This window comes from Symsagittifera roscoffensis, chromosome 5 (genome assembly GCF_963678635.1).
Source record: "Symsagittifera roscoffensis chromosome 5, txSymRosc1.1, whole genome shotgun sequence".
In the NCBI taxonomy this organism is placed as follows: Eukaryota; Metazoa; Xenacoelomorpha; order Acoela; family Convolutidae; genus Symsagittifera; species Symsagittifera roscoffensis.
The window spans coordinates 29,185,575-29,198,804 of NC_087066.1; the positions used below are offsets into that span (position 1 = coordinate 29,185,575).

Here is a 13,230-nt window from a genome sequence, read left to right on the forward strand (position 1 = left end):
ACTAAAATATTCATAAGTAACCAATCATAATTCATAACTCTATCTTACTTTATATAATTGTAAACCTGAAACGCTAGTGGTTCAGAGGAGTAGGAATAAAGGTTGAAATCAGTAACTTTGTTCTCTCCTCCAACTTCCCAATATACAAGTGTATCTCTAGATCTATTGAGACTAGGAAATATAAAAGTAAGATTAGGATTGGTATTGAACTGACGAGTTGCGCAATCCTATCCGGTCGAAAATAGATAGCGTGACAAACATACGGTGTACCCTATCCAAACTTACTTTATGAAAAGGCCACACCTGAGCAAACTCATCTGGTGCAACCAACGAGTCTCGAGCAGACCTACTAATAACTTAGTTTTAACTTAGTTTAAGAAAATCAGAGAAAAAATTAGCTTATTTCCTCGTCTCAATAAGTCTAATAAAGCCGATCTATACCCAAAGGCGAATCTCTATCCCAAAACGACGAAAACCAATCATCTGCATCGCAAAGCGAAAACTAACGAAAACGACGACAGACAATTGACTAATAACCTATTTTGTGCAGTAAAACCTACTACTACTTTATTAGCTGCAACAAACTTAGCCGTAAATTTAAGCAAACATAGCCTTAAAAAAACTAAGTAATACTGAGTAATACTCTATTAACTTAAGAGTAATCAAACTACTAATTAGACCTGAGCCAAAAACAATCTTTGTATAAAATATTATCTACCTCAAACTTTACTAAAATTTTCTTTCATTTTTGTAAAATAAGTACCTAATAAACAAAAAAAAAAACAAAAAACAAAACTAATTTGAATGAAGTCAAAAATAATGACAAAACTAACTCTATAAAGTTCACAATTAATTGACTTCACAAATATTCAAATTTTCTGCTTAAGAAACTAACTTAACCTGAACAACAGTATCATCAAGACCTCTGCTTCAATTTTTCACCTTAAAAACCTTAATATTCATAAAATTACAAGATCATCAAGGCTTTTTCTTGGATGTTTAAACTTAAAGCCCTTAAAATCATTTAAGCAACCAGATCATCAAGGCTTCTCCTTTGATCTTTAAACTTGAAAACTTCATTCAAAATTTTAAAATTCAGGTCATCAAGTTTTTCCTTGGATCTCCTAAGTTTGAAACTTTCAAACTGATTCCAACCTTCTAATTAAGTGTCCAACGACCCAAGGTGTCGATTCATTTTCCATCTCTTTCAAACTACCCAGAATTGACTGACACATTTGTACCTTATAAAATCACCTTCAAATTCGGCTAAACAGTGAAGTGTTGCGATTCGATTACTCGTCCTTCATTTGATTCCTACATCTCTTTTGACCCAGGTTTAAAACAATCTTGAAATTAGTAAATCTAAAGTAAGATCTCACGGTCTACTTGTTTTTAAATTATATATGTTCCCTGCCAATCTATATAGTATTCTCTAACCCTCAATATCATATCAAGCCCCTTCAAAAAAGATTGAGATTATCTAAATGCAGAGAACGCCACACGTTTGAGAGCAGTACATATCATCTAAAAGAATTAATCTACTCTTTTGCCAAACTGTCTCTACACGACAAACATACCTTCCGAGGTTTTAAGAACCAGCCACGGGTTAATTAAGGACTAACATTTTAGGAAATTAAAAATGACACCTGGATTTTAATCAATCTTTCATTTTAACATCAATCTTTCATATTAAAAATTGTGTCAAAATCAAAAAAGGAATTAACAAACAATAATATTAAATTATCAACAATTGTGTCATTAAAAACTCACGGCACGACTTCGTTCTAACACCGCGTCAGGATTAGATTTTCTTAAGTCGAAAAAACACCTCGGAAAAAATTCGTTCCTTTTTCAAACTAAAACAAATTCCAGCATACCGTCTTTCTAGATAACGCAATCCTCTATCAGAATCACACAATACATCCCTGCGTAAATTCCAGCTTCTCCAAAATCCAGTCAAACCACAACAGACACAAAGATTAGAGAAAAGACGTTTCTCTGACACCGAAGCAACAAAAACGTAATCTCTAAAAAGTAGAAGAAGAAGAAAAAGCACCTACAATAAAAAACAGTTCAAACATATAATTACTGTTAATCCATGAAACACATTGAATATTATAAACTATCAGTATATCGTTTCAAAAAAAATGATTCAAAAGTACGACGGAATTTTTCAGGATGATTCTATTCTTTAATTTGTCTCAAATCCACATAGGGATCAAATCAAATTATTTTGTTTAGGCTATTGTCCTTGCGAACGTGAATTTTCAGGTGTAAAGATGAAAAAGCAATACCTGACCACTCCCTATTTAAATAGTACAACATTACTTCAGGCTATGGAATATTCACATTTAAAATCCTAAAACCGAATCTAAATGATTGTACTCTATTAAATAAAGTAGAAACAGATGACAGAGAGATAGTATTTCAAAAGTTCTTACAAAATAAACTGAATATACTCAACAAAAAAGTCAAAAGGGGCAAACTCAATTTTTGCGATTGATGTTTTTGCAATATGTTTTTGTTACATTTCTATCCTAGATTCGAAAGGAACGTTTTGTTATCACCACCACAAACAACAAGAGATTCAAATGAGAGAAAGGAAATGAAAATATTTTAAAAATTTTTGGATACAGTCCGAAAAACCTTCAATCACACTGACATACCTGCTATAGTAAAACTTGATCGAAAAAAAGTTTCAGCATGGTTCATAATTGAATTCTTTGAACATAATATAGATCCCAAAGAACAGACTAAAAACAATTTTGCTCAAGCCGTGATATTGAAACAATCCTAGCAGATCAACCAGATTATATTTGGATCACTGGTTGATATCATCTTTTTTTATTGATATACTAAACGCAGTTTCAAGTACTGCAATTTAATCATTTTCATTTCATGAAGATTATTTGCAAATCATCGCATTAATCACAGAAAGCCTACCACTAAACTATAATATACAATTTCAAAAATACCAGGTTAAACTCAACATTCAAACAAGTGACAATGTAAAACGGGACAGCCAGTCAGATTGAACAAGCTTTTCAAACTCACTCACATTTTACAAAGAAGTTGTTACAGCAATACCAGTAACAAAAGAACAAAGTATCTCATTATTGCAGCCCTCAATTACAAACTAATAAAAATAGTATACCGCTGCATCAATTAAATTTTCTGTCAACATGAATTTTTTTGCAAACAAAAATGTTAAAAATCCCTTAGCAAATCAAGCACAAACAAAAACTTCACAGTCCCTATATCATGCTCATTATCAACAACAAACTAAAAACACAAACGCACAATTAGCTAGCGTTCACGATCATAAGAACTTTCAAATACATCAATCTAAAAAATATCCTTTTTTCTTGCAAAACAAACAAAATGGATAAAAGGATCAAAAACATTTGTCAGAAAAAGAAAAAAAATTTCGTAAAAATCAATAACCACGACATAACTTTACCCAAATGAAAAATCAATGGGACGACGAAGAACGACCAGATATTTTTGAACCATATTCAAACCCGCAAAACCCGGAACAAAAAAAACTAAACCTCCAATAAAAGCAATTTTTTCTTTATCAAACTAAATATACCCAACAAAGCCCAATAAATACTCAAACCTGACAACCTGAAGCAAAGAAAAACAAAACTTGGTTACCCTATTACTTAAAACAACATGAAGTCAGTGGGCATCAGCTAACATATTTTCCTCAAACACCAAATACATCATAATCACTAAAAATGAAATTGAATTCATACCTCAAGGGTTTATTACCCATTACATCAAATAAACCCGAACTGTTTTTACCTGAGAAGACACAGGAAGAGATAGTATTGAGATTACTTAAGCGCAGTAGCAGCAAACCTTATACTAAATATGGGCACACAACCTACCAAAACACTTTTCCAAAACTGTATTTGTAGACGTACAGGTTTGATACAAACAAAACTTGACGGAGCAGCCCGTTTTTAGTTCGATCAGTCAAAAAATCCTGATAGGAATTGTTATACACAAAAATTTTCAAAAATCTTTGATGTCGGAAAAAATAAACAACATCAGAGAGTTTTATGTAAGGAAATCCGCAGATTATCAAAAAAACGAAAAAACCAAAAATTTTTAAAAATAGAAAAGGTGGTACAAAAAACATAGTATTTAAATACAAACTATTACAAAAACACAAAAATGGCAGGAATTTTAACAGCTCAATAACGGAAAACAGTAATCATGGAAAGAGCATTACAACCTTTATTATTTCGCCAAACAGATATATTTTTTGAAACTTTCTTTCACATACTAGAACAAGCGGAAATTAAAATGAAAATAGAAGGAGCAAAAAGTTGAAACGACAATGTGTTTCAAAGATTCAAACAAAACATATCAAGCAAACCAGTAGAACAATTCCACAAATAATTAAAATACACAACAGAAACACAAACTATCAAGGAGAATCCTCAATCCTAATTTGGTGTTTTTTTGTGAGCGATTCATGAAACAGCATCATCGAATGTCGACTAAACAACAAGATAAATCAAACCGACTACCAATACACGAAGAATCAAATAAATCTTTTTTTTACCTTTAGATGACAAAATAAACACCAAATTTTACAAAAGTAGCTGATCCAGGAGAATTCTCAGACATCTTTTCATAAGACTACGGTGGATGTTTTGAGGAAATCAAAATTATGTATATCTCAATGGAGAAACGATTATACCTCAAGATGTTACGCCAATAACTTATGCTAGTTTCGTACATATAAAAGCTGAATTTTTGGACTTCTAGGATGGCCTCATTATACTCTAGAATGATGAATCATCCTATGTGCCTCGTTTCATTTCTTAAGATTTTTATTCTCAATTAAAACCAAAGTAGTATGTAAGATAAGTGCATTTCATACGCAAGCTAGAAGACAAGAAAGCGTCGTCTGACTTCTTTTCTTCGTAATTTTGAAATTTTTACATCTTCATTAAATAAAATCTTACAAAACGCACAAACCAACGAATACGATAAAAATTGATTACAAAACCAAAAACAATTGACAAAACACAAAACACCACACACACCAACAGCGCCAAAACAAACACAGATTTACTAAGTTCTAATCACTCCAAACTGTTTACACCTTCAAATTACAGAACAAATTTTTCCCTAGGAACACATTCTGAATCTAAAATTGATTTTAAGGAAAAGCAGCCATAATGCTCATGATACCTGTAAACAGCAACTAGGATAAAAAATAGGAGCAAATAGTTGAACAACGCAAACTGTTATTTTTCGTTCTCATAACGACAATGGTTTTAGCCAACAATGAGCCAACAACTTGGGCCCCTCCATCAATTTTTTTCCGTTCCCTATGTGTTTTGACCGCCCGCTCACTATTCTCTGAATGATCTTCTTTCCTCTCTTCAAACAGTACCAACTGTTTTCACTATTTCATCTAATTCACAAGCAGTCTTACGATTCAACACAAATCGCGTATAATCTTCGCAAACTCTTGGAAAATTTATAAATAGAAGCCCCAGATGAATTCTTGGACTCTGAACCCAGTCCAACCAGAAACAAGAAATCTTTCCTCGTCACCATTCACGCCAATTACTTCCCAAGTGTCCATCATTACCCTTTGTTTGTCCTCCAGCTCTTCCTATCTTGATGCTAACCCACTTCCCTCACCACTAATCAACACCCGTGAAGATAATCCCAGCCCTTTTATCGATGACTAACTCCAGCATGATTTAGAAAGTTTAATTCAACAGCAACAACTAATCCGCAATGTTAACACAACAATAACAAATCACCAATTAGCTCTTTCTGCTTCTCCATCCGAAAACACTTCTAGCACTGATACTTCTAACAGAGCAGCACGCATCCTAAAAAATGCAGAAATCTATCGAACAACCCTAGAAATTCACAAAACTGCTCATCTACACCAAGCCTACCGAAATCAACCCACAATTAGCCAAAAAATATTCATAGAAACAGACTACATTTTTGATCTCCATAATCCATAGCTCTAACAAAGAAATATATCATGTTTTTGACCACGCACTAAAATTTTTTAAAAGTTTATTAATCTTACTTAAGCCGTTTTGATAACTTCCATTCAACCTTTAATTTTCTAACACCAAGAGAACGAGATGTGGAATTTACACTCAAACTAATGTTCAAAACTAAACTAACACACACTCGCACCTCTTGTTGTTTCATTCAAAGACACATCACATAGCCTTCATCATCACAAGACACATCTTTGTTACACCTTCAGTAGTTCAAAATAATCATCACCTGGCTGTTTGAACTTTTTTATTATATCATATTATTTTTATAATACATCCACTCTGTAGAAAATCCATTTTCAGAAATTATTCAAGCCATGAAATTTAACCACAAGGCTTATATCCTCATAGAGCACACTCACTAGAGATTTGCAGTCCCTCTCGCAGAACTAAAAACCATCAAAGGAGCTTCTTTGGCCATTAGTAAAAACGAAAAACCTCAGTCACATACTAGCTAAACTCCTTTCAGAATCAACTTCCATCGCGAATAGTTTTCCCTGTGGTTTCTTCACAGAATCAAGGTAAATATCAATAAGGTAATCTAAAAGCTGACCTATTCTAGAAAAATTCTCTTATCAATTTTTTTTGAAATTTTTGTCGTTTTTCTTTTAGATTTCTTTAAAAATAGTCTAATAAAAATTGAGCAACTTAAAGAAATTCGAAAATAAAATAATTTTTTTTTAATATTCTTGCAAATGGCGCTAGAATATTGCATTATACTTAATTATGTTCATTAAAAAATATGTTATATTTTGTTAATTTCAATGCATGAAATTTGAAGGATAATGCAATAAGTAATATTCTGTGAAAAAAAAATTACAGACACAACTGACCATTTTGAGTGTGAGTTTTCTCTTTCTATAGACTTCGGCTTTCAAATCATCACTTTTGTATAAGCTGTCTAACACTTTTTATAACTTCTCATGACGATTTGTAGTAAATAAATGATATCCAAATTTCGCTGAATGTTGAAACATTTCTAACAGGCTCTTACAGCTTTCAAATTGTTCTTTAGCCCGGTTGTAAAAAACCTAAATAACCAACGCAGCCTAATAAAAACCACCGTAATCCTATCGCACTACCAACATGAACAGGAAAATTCCACTGATCTGAAACCAGATCAAACTCCATTCTTTTTAAGTGAAACATCGATTTTTATTTAAGACCACTTACAACTTTAGTAAGCCCCAGATTTACACTTATCACGGATAAGCAATTTTAAACAAGTGGGCACACCGTTGAAACGTAACTGACAAAACACCAAGTATGGAGAAAAGAAAAGATTGTAATCAAAAGAATTTTTCACTCGATCGGCCATTCCCAGGTATAATCCAACAACTGGTTTAACCCACTAGTAGTACGTCCTGAGCATGCTCTATAGACGGCCTCGCCAACTGAGCTAAATCACGCTTAGAACATCAAACTCTCCTTTTGCTGAGAGTGGCTCCAATTTGAGCAACTCTGCAAAAAAACTAAACTAACATAAAACTTCTGCAAAAACAACCATCTTATCCATGACTAAAACTGGGAGTACTAAAGTGCAGAAAGAAACTTGTAAAAGATTTCATAGACTAATTTTCAAGAGGAGCAAAATGGAGATGATCACTCTGCGACATTACTACTTCGGAACGACAAATCTGTTGATTTTTCTTGCCGCAGTTTCAACCTTCTCTGGATATAAAGTATGGAGTTGAGGATGAAGAAAAAAATGCGTTGAAACAGAACAATGACCACCTCGAAGTCAATCTCTACAAACGTGTCCTTTTCATTGATACATCTATCAGAAAAATCAACTTTTTGTCTCGCTACTCAATGGATTGAGAACGTTGAGTGAGAAGGCACTTAATCTCACTCTGGATTTCGAAATGGACTCTCTCCTATCATTTTTCTGCACATCACTTCGGTCTCTCTGTATTCGAATTAACCCCGCATCATCATACGTATTTCGCAGTCACAGACCAACATTTCTCTCAAGAACTTTAACATTTCTGTAGACCTGGATGGGTGGAACCAGTTTGAATCTATTTTTTAAAATTTTTTTAAATTTACTGCAAAATATTCTGAACTAACCAATCATAATTCATATTTAAACCTGACTTTGCATTTGTAAACCTGAAACCCTAGTGGTTCAGTGAACTCAAAGAGAAAAATGAAATCATTTATTTTCTTCTCTCCTCTAACGACGCAATAAACCAGTATATCTCTAGATCTATTGAGACTAGAAACTAAAAGAGTAAGATTAGGATAGGTATTGGACTAAGGAGTTGCGCGGTCCTATCCGGTCGAAAAAAGATAGCGTGACAAATAAACAGTGTACCGTATCCAAAATTACTCTATGAGATGGCCACCCCGGACATACACTCAGTATCGAATGGAATGGAATGAAATAAACAGTTTTTTCTTACTTTGAATGAAGTTGTCCGCATAAAATATTGTAATTTTTTTGAGGTAGCAAACTTACAGCGTTGCAACCACACCTAATAAAGAATGTTGTTCAAATCTATAGTTTCTAAAACTCTGTGCGCTATTTTTAAAACTCTTGTTAGTTTTTTCATATATTTTCACAAACCAAACTACCAGTCTACGCCAGTCTCACTAAAACTAAAAGGAAGTTTTCATTTAGCTTTCAAACAGACAAAAGATATTCGTATTTGCTGGCTTTTGGTGGTTATATTGAAAATCTTGCAACGTACAGTTATAAACCAAAAAATGCATCTCTGAACAGAGTTATACTCAACACTGTCTATATGGAAATTTAGCTGTTTATTTTTTAAGCTGACTTAAATTTTATATATTGTCGCAGCATGAAAAACGAATTATTAATTTTTATCGAACAAGTCTTACTAGAACACAAAAATTTATTTTTTTTTTCAATTTCAATTTTTTTTTCAATTATTTTAGGTCAATTTTTGCTGAAAATCAATTGTTAAGAAAATAATTATTTTTGGTACATTGTTTTGAAACATTAATATTCAGAAAGAACATCAGCCAGGTTGCCTATTTTTTCCTTTTAGCTTTGGTAAGTAATCTTGATTTATTTTAATTTTTGATAATTAAAGTAGCTATTTAAGCAAATGGAATATCCTGTTTGCACGGATCTGATTGAAAATCCGAAGGCTTTACCTTGTGGTCACTCTTATTGTGGGCCCACAAAAAATTGTCTAAACATTCTTCAAAAAAGGCCAGGATGTATAGTTTGCGCAATTTGCCGTGTCGAGCACCAGTTATTGTTAACGCAATTAAATCCACTTCATGGAATTGGAGAAGCTTTGCAAAATGAGGCAAGAGAAAAACAATAACTAGAAAATCAGCTGAAAAAACTGAATGAAGAATACGAAAACTTGCAGAAACAATCGAAATTCAAAGCATGTCTCTTTTTGGTGCAAGGAGTGTGAAGTTGCAACTTGTGAAGACTGCTTAGAGTTCACTCATGATCGACACTCAATCTCTGGCTTCAAGAGATATCTTCAAAAAGAAATGAGACGCAAATTGGGAGACGACGCTGAAAAAAAGCTAGAAAACTATCTGAGCAATGGTAAGAAAAGTAATTAAACTTCTAGTTGAAAACCAGTTACTCATAAAACCAAAACAATAAATTGAAATGAAATCTTTACACAGGAGGTCATACGATATGACATCTAAGGCAATTAAAAACGTTTGTCTCCGTCTTTGTTTGAAAAAAGTATTATGGACGAGTACCTTAAGTTGAAGTTTCTCTGACCATGGATTCAATTTACCAGGATTTGTGGGGAAAACTTAGCCACATCTATCATCAAGTAACTGGCAGTGAACAAAACGTCAGTTTTAATCCCTTGTCATGAAATGATGATTTCACGTCGAACATAAAAATAGTTGATCTTAAGGTGCGGAAACCTTCGAGAAATCAAGTCAGAAAAGTATGAAAAACAAAGAAAAGAAAATGACATCAAATAATAAACTGACTATAGGTATTGGGATATAGATAATGATGCAAATTTCAATTAAATGCCAATAATTATAAGCTCAAACGGGGAATCTGAAATACGGGGTAGAATCCACAACACTGTAGGTGGTCTTGCTCGCTTCTTGGAGATTTTAAGTATGACCATGCAATTATATGACCTTGCATTCTCCAAAAATCCAAACAGGTAGTCCGGAAGACGGTGGAGAATCTAAAATGATCATGTCTCAAAAATTTAATTTTTGAATTCCTCTTGCAATGTCTCTAAGTTTACCGACAGATTTGTTAGAAATGTAACTCCGGATTACCCAACTACACAATAGGATAAATGATTTGCCAAGCAGAGAAGCCCCCGAAGAAGTTTCAACCAGAAGCATAAACCGGAAGAAGGGAACGATTATATAATGTCATCAGATTGCAAAAATCCGAGTTGTCAAAAAAGTATCGATAGCTGCCGATATTGACAGAAAAACACACGATCTCATAGGGTTGATTTTTGCTTTACCTGAGTATGTGCGAAATGATAAAAACACTCGAGGTCATAGTTTCTAGGCATTTTGTTGAATTTAGTCGAAATTAGAAAAAATTTTTAGCCACTTTTTTGAACGACCATTTGATTTTGACATAAAACGGAGTGCAAAATTTTTGATCCTTCATTTTGACTTATCATGTCTCTGATTTTTCAGGACAAAACACAATTGACAGTATCAGCTTGAAACTTGAAAACCTGAAAACCATTCAAAGTGAACATTCAGAAGCTTTGGCAGAAGTGAAGAAATTCGTTAAAATTAACGAACTATTTCGTTCAAAATTATCTCAACTATCGGATTTTGCTTCGAACGGCAGTGGTTGTACCTACGATGATGTCAAAACATTTTTGCTCTATTTTCTCGCTACACCAGACCAGCACTTGGTTCAGAGAACGAGCATATCTATTAATAAATCTACTCAAACAGATTCTACCGTTGAGTCAAATAGTGTTTCCGCAGAAACAATTGATGCGTATGAAGGCGCTCAGAAGTTCTGCATTGTCTTTAAAAACATCCGCGATCTTGGAATTGTGAATTCGGAAAAATGGTCAGAAGGACTAACGTTCAGTAAGCAAAAGTTTTATGTTGTCTGTGCAGTTCGAGGCGGGCATCCAAGTCCTAAGTTTTTTCAAACGCAAATAATCCGCAAATCAACACAGCGTTACAATTCTCAACTCAAATTCAAAATCACAACAGAGATAGTAAACCAATCTACAGCCCCAATGAAAAAGTACACGCATGATTCAGTAATGAGCGATTTAGTTGCTGACGGTGTATCTACCTTATGGACCAACCTATTTGACAAACAAGTAAACAGAAAAAATGAATCTAATGAGTTCGTAGATCACGCTGGTGGTCTGATGATTGAATTTTCGATCGAATTGTCCGACTGACTATCAGGCAAAACTAAAATGGTCAAACTCACTAACAGTTAGTGTCACCTGGATGCAGCGAAATTTTTGGAGCAGTTTTTCTCTCAATTATATTAAGCCCGGTAATAATATTCTTACAGCAGTATAAGTGTCCAAAATGATACCATTTTCTCAAAAAACAATAATAAAAATAAGACAATAATAATGGAAATAATTTGAGACAAACTCATTCAAATAAACTTTTCAGATACATGAGAACTCAGTGCAAATATGATTTACCATTTCTGAACGTCTTATAAAAATATTTATTTACGCAATACCAAATTTGGATATTAGACAGTTTTAAGGAGCACTCTTTGTGAGGTAAGTAATGAAATACAAATTGGTAACCAGAAATTTCGAACAATTTTTTAAAATATGTAAATTGGACAACAGAAAACTTTTGTCTGGAGGCATCGGTGGCTGTTTTGAGGTGAAGTTTATTTCAAATTTTTGTATTCTATTTGAATTAATTCAAGCTTTTGTATCTTCTTTGTATCCTTCTTATGAAAATTTACTTTTTGTATACTCCTAAAGAATTTTTACGAAGCATTATCTCGGCTCAACAATCTGTGTTATCCAATGTTGGCACTAGTTGTAACGTGACGCAGTTGAAAAACGATTCTAGCCTTCAAAAAATTCTGTCGGTCTGGCATAACCACACAGCCGAGCTCACCAAATACGGGAACTATTCGAGCAAGCAGTTCCAATGGGCGATTTTGGCAAGCTAAAATGGCAAGCTTTTTTTGACAACGCTAACTTGATTTTCTTCTTAATTTTACAAAAAGTCTATTAGATACTGATAGCTTCATTGAAAAAAGAGGTTGTTTTGCAACTAACAGTTTTTGTTCAAACTTTCTAGGAAAATGAAATATTTATGCTTGGTGTGGTATTTTTTATTCAGTCATTTTTTGGCGATCGAAGAAATAATTTTTATCAAAAAAAATTATACCTCATTGAAGATATCGACTACTTGGAATCAAATGCAAAAACTTTTTACCTCTGATTATATTTTGCAGTTTTGGAAGTTTGAAATTGCCAAGTTGGCCATGCTCTGTATATTTTATGCGCTCTTTGAAGGTTTTATTCATAATGCTGAAAACGTCACGCAAACTATCTATGCTTCGCAAATTATCCCGCGCAACAAAATCGTTCCATATTGAGTTGAGGCTAGCTAATTGGTCGTATTAATTTCGTATGAGACAATTTTTCACAGTTGGTTTTGACAATGCCCAAAATTTATAGTTTTTCATGATTTTCTTTTTCCAGAAACTATTCGATGTGGGTTGAGAGGCAATCGAAACATTCAGGGCGTTGCCCTGATATACGAGCAGTATTGTTTGCTAAGTTATAATTGAAAGGAAATTGGCAATCTGGAATAAAAAAAAACTCGCATAATTTCCAGTTTTCGATGCATCGCATTGATGAGAAAAATTTTTGCACAAATATGACTCTTAACTAGATACAAACAAAATAAGGGATCACACTTTCACAGAGGAAAAAATTTATTATTTTGAGCTTGACTTTGTGGGTGGAGTGAAGATGTGGAAAAAACTTAATTTTCCAAACACTTCTTTGAAAGTTTCATCGTACCGCTTTTTGAAAGTTTCATCTTGCCGAGAAAAGCTAATAAAATGGTGCAATTTTTTGTCCCAATTTCCTAAACTACCTGCACCAGTTTCTTTAAAAAAATCTAAACAATTTTATGTCGATCGCTATTGTTTTAAATTAATTTTTTTGTGAAGCTTACAAACAGAAAAACCATCATTTCTAATCAATTCAAAATGAAAAAAAAA

The 13,230-nt window shown here is 33.3% G+C and overlaps 1 protein-coding gene across 1 annotated transcript in view; it reads right to left on the minus strand.

The window, feature by feature from the left end:
* The window catches only part of LOC134846088 (uncharacterized), a 322,069-nt gene that overhangs the window by 290,860 nt on the left and 17,979 nt on the right, over positions 1 to 13,230 (minus strand). The window lies entirely within an intron of this gene.